This window comes from Protopterus annectens, chromosome 2.part2, assembly GCF_019279795.1.
Source record: "Protopterus annectens isolate FY-2018-M chromosome 2.part2, PAN1.0, whole genome shotgun sequence".
Classification (NCBI taxonomy): Eukaryota; Metazoa; Chordata; order Ceratodontiformes; family Protopteridae; genus Protopterus; species Protopterus annectens.
This window is the reverse complement of record NC_056730.1, coordinates 379,491,987-379,508,639: the sequence shown is the minus strand read 5'-3', so window position 1 is coordinate 379,508,639 and position 16,653 is coordinate 379,491,987. Positions and strand designations below refer to the sequence as shown.

Below are 16,653 nucleotides of genomic sequence, written 5' to 3'. Positions count from 1 at the left end.
ACTTAGCATCTCTCATGAGCAAGCCTAAATAGTATGTTGCCACTTATTCTTGGTTCAAGTCTATCATATTGTTTCTCAGTTTTTTTTTTACATTCTTAAGAAGTGCCATCATTTGTTTAGGTCAGAGCCTTTTGTCAAAGTACAAACCTACATTCAGCATGAGGCCTTTTGTTCTTTCCCAGCTACCTTCCAACTCTGCTGATACTGTAGGATGATGGGTATCAGAAGAAACACAAGACAGTCATCTGACAACATCAAAGGCAGGGTCTCATGGGGTGCGGACATATAATTATATCACATATATTTAGATTTTCTTGGGGTGTGAAGCATGTCACTGACACTTAATATACAGTCTTTCTGCATATTTCAGGCATAGGCAATACTGTCCTTCCTGCCTGCCAACTTACCAAAGCAGTAATCCACATAATAAGTGTCCAAGCTTTTCAGCATGACAGGCCACACTGCTTTACCAGTAATGGTCTTCACCTGCCACCTCTAGGTTTTCCATTAATGGTCAAAAGATTATCCACCCCATGTAGTGCCTTTTTTAGACAATGCCAAACAGACAAACCTTCCAACATAACAAAAGCTACTCAGGACAAGCTAAAAATGCTCAGTGCAAGGAATCTCAACAAGAAACTGCACTTCCTGGAAGCTTTCCTCACCCTGCAGAATGCTGATGTCTGTGCAGTTATGGAAAGATGGTTCAAAGCCATAGAGAGCACTCTGGCAATGTATGGCTATCATGCCTTTCATATGTTCTGACAATCCAGTGAACATGAAAGAGCAAAAAGCTGTGATGTATCTATCTAAATAAAGGATAAGTATACCTTAAGGATGATCAAGCAGTATGACATGCTTGAGATACTCCATGTCCAGCTAACCACAGGAAAACTACATTACCCAAGCTTGCTAGCAACAGGTCCCCCACCATGAACCAGGAAACCATACACTATACCTGAAGTTACTAGAATCACTCACCATCCATCCTAATACCATACTTGTGGGTGACTTTAACTACCTCTTCATTAATTGGGATGCATACACAACCACTAAGATGCAGGCCCAAAGATTTATTGACTTTATAAATTCAAATGTCCTGGAGCAGCTAGTCTGTACTCCTACTAGGGGAGCAAATATCCTAGATCACGTGATCACAAATACGGGATAGTGCTGTCCCTCCCATGTGATGTCCTCATTGGTAAGATCAGATCACAAAGCAGTCTCCCTAGGAGTAAAGGTAAAACTAGTATCCCCACTAAATGCCCAAAACTTTAAGAATTTCTCTAAGGTAAATTACCCCCTATAAAGGGTTACCCCCTATAAAGGGATAGCATAGATAGTTTCAAAGCTTCCCCAAATCCAGAAAACACAGAAAGCTGCAACTCTGAGCTGAGATAAATAAATATCCTGTTTTTTGGCTTATTTATACTGATTATTGTTTCTAGCAATTTATATATAGCACTTTCTATTGCCTGCTGCATAGTTTTTAGTGTATTTTATTGCTATTAACTAATCTGCACAAGTAAATGATTTGTTTGCAGTTAAAAGCATTCTGTAGAGTCTCATTGCTCCTTTATCTGTCTAAAAACGTTCATTTTGTGGCTTTCTGAAGTGCTTACTGTCTGTAGGCTAATAGCTTTAGTATTGTCCTAGTTCAGATTTGCTGGCTCTGGGCTTGTTTGCTTCTACAGTGATTGTTCAAAGCACATGAACAGGCCATCATGAATTAGCAGAAGCCTTTCTTTACCTTGGCTAGATTGTGTTAATTGGCTGCTGGATAGTGGGGGCTGGTTCTTTTGTGTTTTAAAAAAAAGTTGTCTAAGGTTGTATCTTCTGGTATTTAAACCCTAACTTTGAGAGGATTCCTGTCTATACACACTGAGCAGAGTGGAGGAGAGGTGTTTACTACAACTCTGAGCTGAGACATATAAGTAACCTGTTTTTTGGCTTATTTATACTGATTATTGTTTCTAGCAATTTATATATAGCACTTTCTATTGCCTGCTGTGTAGTTTTTAGTGTATTTTATTGCTATTAACTAATCTGCACAGGTAACTGATTTGTTTGCAGTTAAAAGCATTCTGTAGAGTCTCATTGCTCCTTTATCTGTTTAAAAACATTCATTTTGTGGATTTCTGTAGTGCTTACTGTCTGTAGGCTAATAGTTTTAGTAGTGGTCCCCTCCCTGTTCGTGTCTTTTTGTTATACCTGTTGGCTTTACAGTTGCCCGCCCCTACTGTAAATCTGATCTGGGACACTCCTCCCAGTCTAGTGTCATTAGCTCATCCTACCTAATACAGAGAGAACATTTGAGAAGGCCTTCTGTTTCAATTCTTTCCCTTTCAAAAAAAAATTGCCTCAATCTATATTTTAGAGCATTTATTATAACTGTAATTGCCTTGAGCATTTATTATAACTGTAATTGCCTTAATATTGCTGCAACTCAAGTGCTCTAGGTTGCACTGCATCTGAATTGTTTGCATGTTTTAGCTGCTTTTCTGTATATATAGACTTCTCTGTATATGTAGACTAGGTACTTATTCTGCTGTATTACTGCCTCTTAAATCATTTTTCAGTTGTGCACTTGCCTTGCTTCATCAAAAAAGTTTTAAATTGCTAATTTTGCAGAGTTTTAATTGCATTTACCGTTTAGGACTACACAAGTGTGTTAGCCTTTTCTGTGTTTATTTACTGTATTATTGCATTGTTTAGCCTGTTTCAACAACAACAAAAAAATACTATCTTGTTTGCTCATGTCCCACCTTTCCTAGCCAGTCCATATCCCAGGCTTTGTTTGTCTCAAGACTTTATTTTCCGTGTTCAGAGCTATCCAGACCTTGCTGTGGTAGAGGGAAGTTCTACTGCTTACCAGTGGGAGTGGTGAGCATTGTACTGCCTATCTAGCGCTAGAGGAGTGATTTCCAGCTTTGAAATTGTAATTTTATTAGCCTTTTTGGGCTGATTTCTATCCCTTTCAGCCTTCTGGCTTAAAAATGCGCGTGTTTGCACATTTTTCGCATCATGCAGCACTGCGAGGCTGCAGTTAAACTATTCCAGATGCCAGAAAGTCTGCTCTTCAAATTTTCCCTTAGAACTAGCTGTTTTTTCAGAAGTAGCACTAACATCTGAACCTCTGTGACTAACACTTGCTCTAGAACCTGCTGGAAACCACTAGGAAGCCTGAAACTGATACAAGCACTCAGCTCGCCTTGTCAATAAGGATAAATTAATCGTAGGCACTAAACAGCCTATAATTGCAAGGTACCTTGTAAAGGTAAGGGAAAACAGCTCTTAAACTTTACAAAAAAGCACCTAAACAGGCATGTCCAAGGGTCAGATTCCGGTGATTTCTCCTGTCCACCTGGTGAATCTGGGCATACTGGGGCAATGCGGCAACTGCCTCATGTACAAAGACAATCCTCTCCTACTACCACCCAACACTACAACCTGCAAGAGATGCATTTACATAGCCAAACTGGAAGCAAAGTTCTCTCCGGCCAAGATTGTGCTAGACAGTCAAGATGAAAAGGTTAACACCTGCATTACACCTCAAGCAACTCATAGCCCTTCAAAACCCACACCATCAACACCCACACATAGCAACACTAAACCCACATATGTGGAGGCCCTTAACATTAACCTGCCCAAGCAACAAGGACCTCCAAAGCTGAAACTCAAACAAACACCACTCACAACCAAAGTGACACATAGCTCACAACACCAGTGTGCCACCCAACAACAGCCCCTGAGGCAAGACAATGTACCCAACACTTTAATCATAGGTGACTCTATAGTCAGGCACACTGATGTCCCACTCACCAGGCTGAACAAGGAGAAAATTACAGTCAGCTGCCTGTCAGATGCCAGGATCCGCCACATAATGCATGCACTCAAGTCACTCCACAACAAGTACAAATATGACTCTGTCATTGTCCATGCTGGAGTGAATGACTTGAGACGTACCTCCCTGGACTACATGAAAAGAGACATGGAAGAGCTCTTGGATCATGTGAACCAGGCAGGTATGACCCTAGCCCTGAGTAGCATCCTGCCTTCGCCCAGAATGATACCACAGTATAAGGACAAAATTATTGACTTCAACAATTGGCTAAGCTTCTGGTGTCATTCAAAGGGGATCCAGTATTTGTCTGCCTGGGAAGACATGATCAACAAACCACGATGCTTTGCCAAAGATGGTCTGCACCTGTCACCCCTGGGATTCAGGTTACTGGCTAAAGATCTTGCCAGTCTTATAGTGCCTTTTTTAGGCAAGGTTCAAAGGATAAAACCACCACCGTAACAGATACAAGCATGCAAAATCTGAAGGTAATGCTGCTCAATTCTAGAAGTCTAAACCTCAAAATGCACTCTCTCGAGGCACTCCTAAAAATGGAGAACATTGATACATGTGCAGTAACTGAGACCTGGTTCAAGGCTCCAGAGAGCACCCCTGCAATACCAGGCCACAATTCTTACCACACTTTTCGGCCACAAAACCAAGACCAAAACACTAAAGGTGGAGGAGTGTCCAAATTCACCAAGGATATTTGCACCTCCAGGCTAGTTGCCCAACACAATGCATCCAAAATTCTCCAGGTGCAACTAACACTGGGTAAGACTGCAATCAAAATTGTAGCTTTCTACAGATCCCCCACCATGCCCCAAGATTCTCACTACACCTTTCTAAACATACTGGAAAATATTAAGATACAACCAAACACCCTTATACTGGGTGATTTCAACTACCCTGCCATTAACTGGGAAAACTACTTGGGTACCAACTCCTTTTCCCAACGGTTATTGGAATTCATAAATTCCAAACCTGGATTAACTAATCCATTGTCCCACCAGGGGCTCCAATCCTAGACCTGGTCATTACCAACATGGGAGATAGATGCTCCACACCAGTGGTCACCCCCTCATAGGTTCATAGATTAGTACTAGGCTAACTGCCCTTTTGGGTCATTTGAAGCCTAGCCAGTTACCCCATGTGAGAATCAAACCCTGCACCTTGTGTCTTTAAGGTAAACACCTTAACTATTATGTCATCCTCATTGGTCAGGTCTGACCATAAGCAAATCACCCTTGACATCCACATCCCATCCCCACCCCCCAGTAAGGAAAAACCTCCTTAAAAAACTTCTCCAAAGCCAACTTCATGCTACTGAAGTCAAAATTGACAAACTTCATGACTCCCACGCAGACGGGATCTGGAAGTTCGACTGCAGAATTCTACACTAAGGCACTGTACGAGCACATCCACTCGTGCATGAATCGTGCCATTCCAAATAGAACCAAGATGCTCTTCTCCAAAAAAAGGAAGCCAATCTTGGGGTCCCTTGCTATAAACAAACTATACAACAGAAGTAAGAAACTGTTGGTGAAAAGAGGAAAATCCCAGGATGCAAAAAACTCCCTCACCAGCCTCAGTAAGAAGCTGAGATCCCTCATAAAATCCTCAAAAGCTAGTTACGAAAATAAAATTGCCAAAGATTCCAAAGACAACCACAAGGCATTCTATAGTTATGTCAAGAATCTAAATGGTAATGCTCAGATTTGCTCTGAGCTACAACAGAATGGCATTAAATATACTGATACCAAGGATATTGCCAATATCCTGGCAGATCGATTTAGTACCAATTTCACCCCCCGTCACCCCCTAAAGTGCCCATCTCAATACCAAAATATTGCCAAATTCTGGTAATCATGGCCACACAGGTAGAAACTGCACTCTCAAAAGCTAAGAATACAGCATCCATGGTACCAGATGACATCCCAGGCTGTGTACTACATGAACTACAAAATGAACTGGCACCTCACCTGAGTGTCATGTTTAATCATAGCCTCACCTCAGGCTTCTTGCCACTGAGTGGTGCACAGCTACAGTTATCCCACTCCACAAGGGAGGATCTGCCTTGGATTCTGGGTACTACCGTCCCATCAGTCTGACAAGCCTGATCTGCAAGGGCATGGAACGCATTATCATGGAACTTATAAACAAAGACATTGGCGACCTTCAAACACTGGACCTCACCCAGTTTGGGTTTGTGAAGGGCCGATCTTGTCTCCTCAATCTAATTGACTTCTTTGAATCAGTCTCCAGAGCTGTGGACGAGGGTAAGACAGTCCACACAGCCTATCTGGACCTTGCCAAGGCCTTTGACACCATCCCCCACTCTGGAATCATAGATAAACTTACTAAGCTGGGCATAAATCCCTACGTCACTCGATGGGTTGCCACCTGGCTTACTGACAGAACCTAGACTGTAAAAGTAGCCGACTTCAAATCCAGCTCCAGACAAGTGACAAGTGGAGTACCTCAGGGTTCAGTCCTGGGACCACTCTTGTTTGGCATCTACTTCTTTGAAGTCCAGGCAAACACTAAGGGACTCTGACTAACAAACTTAGCAGATGACTGCAAACTGGGAGCCATTATTGAATCCCCAAATGATGTGGATATTCGACAAAAGGGCCTTACAGAAACAGATGCCTGGTGCCAGAGCCATGGGCTCAAGCTTAATGCCAAGAAATGTATAGTTATCCCCTTTGGAAAAAAATATGTACCCATGAATTACCACATAGGTGGCAGGACACTAAACATCGAAAGTGTGATGAAAGACTTAGGGACACAGGTGGACAGTGGTCTCACTTTTGATAACCACATCACCACAACAGTCAGGAAATCCTTCTATGTGGCACACCTCATCACTAAGGGCTTTTCATCCAAAAAAAAGGAGGTCATTGTCCCACTGTACTCTTCCCTCATTAGGCCCATTATAGAGTATAATGCCCTGTTTGGTATGTACCTCACAAGACATCTGCAACAGCTGGAAAGGCCACAGAAATACCTCAGTAAAAGAATGACAGGTCTAAAGCAGATGCCATATGCTGACCGTCTAAAAAAACTCCAGCTATACTCTGTGGCATATCGTCTATTCAGAGGTGATCTCTGCTTAACATACAAAGCCATGTCAAACCCTGAGCTGTTGGACGTGCTCCACTTAAAGAAATCCCAATCCATCAGAGCCACATGCTCCAGGGATCTAAACCTTGTCATCACAATGAGCAAAACATGCTGGTGGGATAGGTTCCTGACCCAGAGACTCCCCATACTCTGGAATGGACTGCCCATACATGTCAACCAGAGCGCCTCATTGGCCCTCTTCAAAAGGAACCTTGATGATTGGATGGGAGATAGGAAATTCACCCCGGGGATAATGTCAGTTGCCCTGCTAGACAGGGGTCCAGAGAAGTAAATATTGTGGGAAGAAATATCCAGGGAATTGTTATGGATAGGCTTGCATAGGCCCTAGGGCCAATAGCCTAGTACCAACCTATGAACCTATGAGCTATGCAGAGGTATACACAAAAGTCCTGTATTACCATATAAACAACTGCATAGAAATGGCATTAATAGACCAAAATAAACCCAGGTCAAACCACAGAAATAAGCCACTCTGGTGGACACCTAGTATTAATAGGTTGTACAATGAAAAAAAAATACTGTCGAGAAGTACGAGGGAATGTGCACAACAGAATTAAAAAGTCCCTCATTAGTCTAAACAAGCAAATCAGGGAACTAGACAAATCTCCGAAAGCAGACTTTGAGGTAAAAATAACCCCCAAAGCTAAGGATAACCATAAGCTATTTTTCAGTTATGTCCATAATCTTAAGAGTAGCACCCAACAATGTGTAGAATTAGTTGTAGCTGATATCACCTATACCCAGCCAGAAGCTATAGTAAATCTGTTAGCTGACAAATTAAGCCCAGGCTTCACCTACCCATCAACCCCAGTTCTCCCCCAAGAAATACCGTCCACCACTCCACTGCCAATTGTCACAAAAGAACAGGCTGACACTGCACTTTCTAAAGCTAAAAGCACAGCTTCAGTGGGGTCTGATGATATATCAGGTTGCCTCTTAAAAAGCTTAAATCAGGACTTATCAGGCCTATCAGGATCCTTATTTAACCACAGCCTCTGGACTGGTTTGTCCCAATAGAGTGGAGGACAGCAACAGTCATCCCTCTGGATAAAGGGAGAACATCTACTGATGCAGGAAATTACATAAATTTGACTAGTCTTATGTGTAAGGGCATGTAAATAATAATCATGGATCTGATAAATAACGACAGAGGAAACCTCCAAACACTGGACCTGATCCAATTCAGCTTTGTCAAGGACAGGTCATGCCTACTGAAACTGTTGGATTTTTTTTGAGAAAGTCACTAAGACCATGGATGAGGGTAAAACAGTACATACTACCAACCTTGACTTCGCCAAGGCATTTGACACAATTCCCCACTCAGGTATTATAAATAAACTCACAAAACTGGGCATGAATCCCTATGTCACCAGATGGCTAGCCAGTTGGCTCATGGATAGGACACAGGTGGTTAAAGTGGGTAAATTCAGATCCAGCAAGAGGCCAGTTACTAGTGGTGTGCGTGATGCCTCACCACTGAACCAATAATCAAGGAGCCTCAATCCTGACCACTGGCACCAGTGGAGATGTACACTGAGAGGATGACAAATACACACACAGTATTTCTAGAAGCAGATCTCTACATCAAGTGCAATTTCCCTTAAGAGCACACTGAAACCACAGTCAGTGGCTGGTTTATCCCTCTTTCTCCAGACCTCCAGTAAAACTCCCCACTGGTACAACTATAGAATTGAGATATCAGGTGAGTGACCAAGCTATGGCCTGCAGCATCCTATCTGTCCAACCAGTGCTTTGTCTCCCTGCCCAAGTAGCTGACACACACACACAGACACACACACACACACACACACACACACACACACACACACGCATACTCTTCGAGGTTTGATTTACACACACACACATATACACACACACACACACACACACACACACACACACACACACACACACACACACACAGACACACACACACACCTGTGAAAAGCTGGCACAGGTTTATTAGCTATGCCCCGTTCTGCCCTGATAATAAGGCAGTTATAACTGCCACCAGTCACTCCTTATCATCTACTTTAAAGCCCTTAACAAAGGGTGTCCGATCTTGCTGTGTAATGTTACTATTAATACAAATGGTAGTTTGACCAAGAGCAAGACTGTTAGGAGTGGCCCACAATGTCATCAAATAAATATGCAAGTGCTCTCAAAACTTAAATGGCTCTACAAAGATCAGCCACAATGAAATGTTTAAATATATTTAATAATAAATAATAAAAGAACAAGAACATACTCATTATTTATTTACAGTGACATCAGAGTTCAAATCACAGGAAATATTTAAAACAACATTGCAGGACAGTCTTACATAAATAAAGAAAATCATCTAAATTAAGCTTTTCTATATGCCTGACTATATCTAAGAGAATTATACTGTTTTCTAGACTTACTTATTCAGAGCAAGGCAAATGTGTGGTAAATGGATCTTGTCAGGTCCAAGACAGAATACAGAATGCTGTCTCTCACTAAGAAACTTCCCAAATTAATATCTCAAATATTACTGCTGGGATAACTTGCAGAATGACATCATTGCTTGTCATCTGACTCCTAGTTCCAAGGCTGAAAATAACCATTGATGGTAGCTGGTAGCATTTAGCATCTACCTGCGAAAATACAGAGACCTCAGATCATAAGCAGATGGTGGAAGTCATAGAACAATTGTATCCCTTCATATTTCAAAACTAGTAATTATTTCACTTTAACGACAATAGAGAAAGCTCCCTAGTATAGACATTGTGTCTGTTACTGCACTGAAACTGAAATATAACATCTCTTAATGGCCTGGTCATAAAGTAATTTAATTTCAGTTATTTTTCTGAAGTTAAACTCCTGTATTCCAGTTTCCACTGTTAAAATATACATTTAAACAGTTACAATAGTGCATGTACATTTCTGTTCTTTTCCAGTAGGGTACACTGTGGATACATTTTTAAGCTCAGTACTTTATAAAATATCTTTTCAAAACGTGTCTGTACAAACCTAGTTTGAGATATACATGACATACAGTTCTAATACATTTGTAACACAAGCATCTTACATGAAGCATGTTGACATTCACAAATGACACATAACCATTTACAAAATTCCAGACAGCTGTGCTGGCAGTAACTCCCTTTATCACACTTCTATATGAATCATGTTGATATTCACAAATGACATATAATTATTTACAAAATTCCAGCTAGCTGGGATGGCAGTATCTCCTTTTCTCACAGTGTGCCACAGGGCTCAGTGCTGGGAACACTCCTGTTCAGAATATACTTCTCTGAAGTCAATTCTAATGTGGAAGGCCTCTGAATGACAATAGAAGGCCTCTGGATGACAAAGCTTGCCAACAAGTGTAAGCTGGGGACAATCACCGAATCCCCCATGGATGTAAATATCCTTCAGTAGGGTCTAGATCAGACAAATGATTGGTGCCAGAGCCATGGCCTAAAACTAAATGCAAAAAATGCATTATCATACACTTTGGGAAGTCAAATACCCTTGTAAATTACAACATCAATAGCACACCCCTAAGAGTAAACTCAGACGTGAAAGGTCTAGGTACACAGATAGACACTGGTGAGGAATCCTTATAACTTATAAGTAAAGGTATGGCACCCAGATCCAAGAAAATTATAGTCCTACTGTACTCAAAGACATGGGCCTGGAGCATTTCTCTCCAGGCCTCTGCTGAAAATTGGATTTGTTCCAAGTCAGACTTTCACAGTAAATAAAATAAATATTCAGCCCTCATTAGACCAATAATCGAGTACAATGCATCATTTAGCATGTATTTGACAAGGCACTTACAGTAGCTGGAGCAACCTCAGAGGCTCCTCACAAAGAAAATACAGGGTGTAAACATGTCTTATGTGGCTAGACTAAAAGCCCTATCCCTTTATTCTATCCCCTACTGACTATTAAGGGGTGATCTATGCCTGACATACAAGGCACTCAGAAATCCATCCCTGATGGAGCTGCTGCACATCTGCAAGACAAGCAGCATGAGGGTCACCCAATCTAGAGTTCTAACCTTAGTCAGCAACTCAAACAAAACATACTGGAGAGACAGATCTGTGTCTCAGAGATTGCCCCTTCTTTGGAACAGCTTTCTATTCCTTTCCTGGATCAATGAATGAAGAATCGCAAATTCACACTTGGGGTAGTGCCTACATCTCTTATGGATGCAGCACTCCGTTAGACTCTCAAGGCATAAGCACAAATACATGCCATCTTCTTGATCCTAGGGGTCATATTTTGAGTAAAATTGGGTTATATTGGCTTATAAGGGCTCTAAAGTCATTAGCCTAATAATCTCCTATGAACCTATAATTTGGTAATCTATTCCAGGTGTTAGCTACACTATCGGAGAACCAAGTAGTACAATCTTCATTCCTGTATAATCTCTTACAGAGATTGCCTGATGATTGTCTGCTGTTCTTAGACAACCCTAAGCATATCCAGATTAGTTGTCTGTAAAAGCCCTTTATACATGAATGAGATTGCCTCTTATATATCTGAATGAGACACTGTACAACTTCAGATATTAAAATGTTTCATAATAACTTAAAATTTTCACAGCTATGAATTCTTTTGTTATGTTTCCTCTGCACTATTTCCAATTTATTCTTGCAAGTTTTCTTATAAGGTTTCCATGTTATTATTATTATTATTATTCCATACTCTTCTTTGGATTTAAATGTAACTTATGAACAATGTTTTCATCCTTCCTTATTTCCTAAACTTTGTACATCTTTTTTATACAGCTCATAGTTTAATAGCTAGCAATAACCAATTGGTTTGCATAATCAGAAACATTCAAGGCTAAATATACCCATATATCCAGTTCCAATCACTATGTACTGTTTTAAATATTCACTTTTCAATCTATGTCTCCCAAATTTGATATGTTTAGTTTTTTTATGTAATTATCAGCAGATTCTGCTCTTGTGCAAAACTGGTCAATTTCATCAAGTACTTTTGCAGACATGTCCTACCTGTAACAGATGTAATCAGTTTGCCTTTTTCATGTCATCTGCATACAGACTATAGAACAAAGCAGATGAAAAAGAGAAATAAATCAGAAAGATACAACCTAAACATATTAGGGTCTAGGACCGAGCCCTGTGGGACACCCTGACTGTAACCTAGAATTTCATCAGTCCAACTGCTGTATAATATTTACTATGTCCTGTTCACAAACCTTGCAACTATCCATCTTATCATGATTAAATTAACACATAGCTGTTCCAGTTTTCTTATTAATATTTTATGTATGACCCTACTGAAGGATAAAGACAGGACTATACTAATCATGTCACTTTTTCAATTTTAGCTGTTATTATATTGTTATAGAACATCATGCTACAGATGGTATTAGATCTATTTTCAACATATGTATGCTGATATATGGTTTCAAGTCTCAGCCCTTCCAATTCTAACAATAATTTATTCAAAATAGCTTTTCTGCACTGTTTTTCCACAATGAGACGGTAGGTTTATGGGTCTATATGACTGAGTTTGTCACATTCCCAAGATGGGTTTAACAAGTACACGTAACCAAGGCTGAGGAATCTCTCCCTGCTTTAATGACCAAGTGAATAACAGATGTAATGGTACTGTAAATTTACATTAAAGTATTCCCAGGCCATAATTACTAATTCTGTCTCCTCCCTGTACATTGCTTCTGTCCACTTCACATAGTACTTTTTCAATCTAATCTATACTAATTTCACAATATGAACTTGCATGAATGTTGCTAGCATAAATTATCTTTCCCTTTATTGAAGCACATTGTTTGGAATAAGATTTTGTAAATTATCAACAAACTGGTATGTATAGCAATACATTTTCGAATCAATACCTAGTTTATTGATTTGTATGTCTTTATTCCTCATCATAGATGGTTTTATATGTAAGTCAGCTAGGGCACTATTCATCTAGAGAGTGCTTTTCCACATGTATTTATTTATTTTTAAAACCAATGAAACACAGCATTTATTCGCTGTAAAAAAAAAAAAAAAAAAAAAAAAAAAAACAGATAAATAAATGTCTGGAAGCACCCCTCTTAAAAGAAAATGCAGCTGTAATATGGCAGGCTTCCTTGGGGAAGGCGCTGCAGTTGACATGACCATTTTCAAGTCATATTAGATTTGAAGATTCTGAGGTTTCTACTCTGTGGGTAGGACAGAGCAGAAACCTTCAACCTTCAAATATAGGCAAGAAGAAGCAGACGTTTCCATTGATGTAGCAGTGAGGTAAGTTTTTATTTTTTTGCAAGATGTTGGCAGTAATCAACCAGATATTTGAGCAGTATAGTGTTTAGCTTTTTTACTGAAAGATTAGGACAAAGTCAAAAATAATGAGATGTGGGCAGGCAAAACTAAGTCCAAAAATCAGGGAGAAATGGTAAAAATTACTCTAACACATCAACAACCATTTTCTGAAAAAGACATATAAAAAGCTAATGTATGGCATTATTGACTGACTGTCATCCTCAGAGATTTACCAGAAAATCAGAAATTTTACAATGGCCACAGGACAAATGTCAGTCAAAAAAGGAAAGTTGACAGTTATGTTGGGCAGCTTATATATACTGGTGATCTCATTTGAGATATGCACAGACAAATAGTTATAATTGTTGGGGCTCTCTCTAGACGACAGCTGCTGTTGCTTACTCATTATTCTGTTTTTGTTTTATTTGAAGTAATGTGGAATACTTTACAGTGTGACATTTGTTTGTGTAGAGCAAAGGTGAACTTTATTACATGGTCGTCATCTTTTATAACAATCAGACATATGAACTGTACACAAGTGGCTATAACTGCCTGCTACGGTGAACCACATTACATGGCCATCCTCTTTTATAACAATCAGACATATGAATTGTACATAGAAGTGGCTATAACTGCCTAGTAAGGTGAACTATATTACATGGCAATCCTCTTTTGTAACAATCAGACATATGAATTGTACACAGAAGTGGCTATAACTGCCTGGTAAGGTGAACTACATTACGTGGCCATTCTCTTTTATAACAATCAGTCATATAAACTGTACACAAAAGTGACTAAAACTTCCTGGTTGGGTTCAGTGTTGTCTGGATAAAATTAACTGACCCTCCTGTTATTTGCTTAATTTAAATAGTCAATGTCTGGCTTTGTAGGACTAGAGTGCATTTTGTGAAGTTATATGCTCTACTTAACCTGACAGCTGATATGCACAGACAAAACAGCTGTAATTGAACTGATAAGAACAGATACTGCCTGGTGTAATTGCTGGGGCAGATTATGGAGGAAAATAATTGTCTGTCTACCACTGTTCGCTCATTATTTTGACTTTTCAGAGGTAATGTGATTTGTGTGAGGCAACCTGAAATACTTTAATGTGCGACAACTATTTATGTGAAGGAAAATGTGAAATGAATTGAATCCAGTATTACTCTAAACAATCCGGTCTTGGATTGTGATTGTGCATTAGCCTGTAGGAGACATTTTTATTTGAACTGATTATTTTATTTTTGCCATTGTTTTTCACTATTTGTAGGAAGAAAGGAATATCTTGTAGACAAGAAGACTTACTTTGATTCATATTTTGTTGTTTTACCTTTAATTTTTACTGTTTCTTGTTAGACAGAGGTATGTTTTAGAGAAACAAACCCTAGCCATTCAAGGAGTCTAGTCAACTATGAATTCACACAGATTGCAGACAGGACAATCCCTAGCTTATCTCAACAATCCTGTCTTGGTTTTTGATTTATTGAACTGTACTGTTAAAAACAGATGTGACTGCAAGTAACACTGAGTAGAAGCTACTGTGTGCATTCACTTAAAATGTAAAAGAAGTCCAGCTTTTGTGTAACTTTCCCAACTTGTACCGTCAGAGCAACAACTTTACTGTACTTAATTTAATATATATGTATATTGTTTGTGTAATTAATTTTTCTCATGGAAGTTGATTTAAAATCTCTTTGAATTATGTGCTGATTTTGATTATTCTTTTCTTTTAGAATTGAACAATCTATGAACTACGAACTGTACAACTGACTAAAATAAAACGTACAGAAGCAACAGATCGACTCTCAACAGATAAAAATCCATAAAGTGTTTTAATGGAAGCGCTTTTCATCCTGTAACAATCACATGGACTTCTTCAGCTAAACAACACAAATTAACTTCCCTTTTAAATACCCCCTCCTATATGCAGTCATGTGACCACAAGCATTATTCTTTAAAGAAAGAACAAATATTAAAACAGTTTTTTGTTGCATGTGTGTAAAAGCAATGAATACCAAATATATATCCACATAAAAATACAAAAAATCATGAATACCACTCTGACATGAATTTTGTTCACATTTTAAGATTTTTTTAACTTTAATACACAACTTATTGAACTCATGTCATTAAGACCTGGGGACATGTATGCATTTAGTAGGACCTGCCACAATAATTCTAATCATTCTGACTTTACTGTTATGGGTCCACCTCTTGGGTCTGTTTGTACCTGGTCTATTACTTGAAGTTTAAAAGTGTGTGTTGGGTTTATATTGACGTGTTTTGCTAATGCATTTTCTGTTTTATTTCTGCTAATACTATAACTATGCTAACAGATCCACTGTTTTAGTTTGCGCTCAGTTTTTCCAATATAGAATGAAGGGCACAACTGACACTTTGCAAGATACACATGTTAGAATTACAGTTGTGTTTCTTATTGATATTATATGTCTTCCCAGCAATACTATATGTACTCCTTTCTTCAATATCCTTGCAATATGGACAATTCCCACAAGTTTATTGTGCTGTGTACATTTTATTCACAAAGTGCAGTCATTTCAAAGTGTTTCTTATACTGTACAGAGTTATTTCGCAAAGTACAGCCATTTCAAGACGTTTCTTGTGCTGTGTACAGTTCATTTGCAAAGTGCAGTCATTTTAAAGTATTTCTTACACTGATAAGGAGTGGTTTCACAAAGTATATTGGTTTCAAAGTGTTCTTGTGCTATGGAGACTTATTTTACAAAGTACAGTTATTCTGAAGACAACCAAAACAAAACCACTGCGCCATGTAAAATCCAAATCCCAAAACAAAGTAAAAAATTCAAGCAGCATATAAATAGAAAGCACGTGCAGGCAGCAGTGCCATTTTGAGAGAACAGCCAGAGTGTTAACATGTATGAGTACAGTAGTCAGTCTGTTTATAAGTTTATTTAAGTTTAAGTTACTAAGCCTCAATCCTGATGTGTTTGTATATAATAAAGCTGCTTGAACTAAACCCACAAATGTTTGTCTGTTTTATCCTGACCACACAAGTGACAAGTTTGATCCTGGACAATTCAACCCCAATGCAGTTGTATACATTTTCTTGTTTAAATGTATTTATTGTCTATGGGAATACTTTGTGAACAGTTTGATCCCAGACGATTCAACCCTGGACTATTTGATCCCAAACAAATTTTAATAATTACTTTTTTGTATTAATTAATTGATGTACACATTAATTAAACTGATAGTCTTTGTTTTTAAAAATATAATTTATTTTTAATAATGTTAAAGTTATTTTACCCAGTAGGTTGCAGTAGATACATTTTCTGTGTTGTTGGTATGCCTTTATTGCATGGGATTCTTTCTTTTCTTTTGAATTTAATTATTTTAACAGTTTTTATC

At 38.9% G+C, this 16,653-nt stretch overlaps 1 long non-coding RNA gene across 1 annotated transcript in view; it reads left to right on the top strand.

Annotated features, from left to right (window-relative positions):
• Positions 1 to 15,833, top strand: part of LOC122796019 — a 387,432-nt gene extending 371,599 nt beyond the window's left edge. Inside the window, exon 3 of the long non-coding RNA XR_006363888.1 lies at positions 14,997 to 15,833. This is a non-coding gene — a long non-coding RNA (uncharacterized LOC122796019). The remainder of the gene's footprint in view (positions 1 to 14,996) is intronic.
• Positions 15,834 to 16,653: the final 820 nt, after the last annotated feature.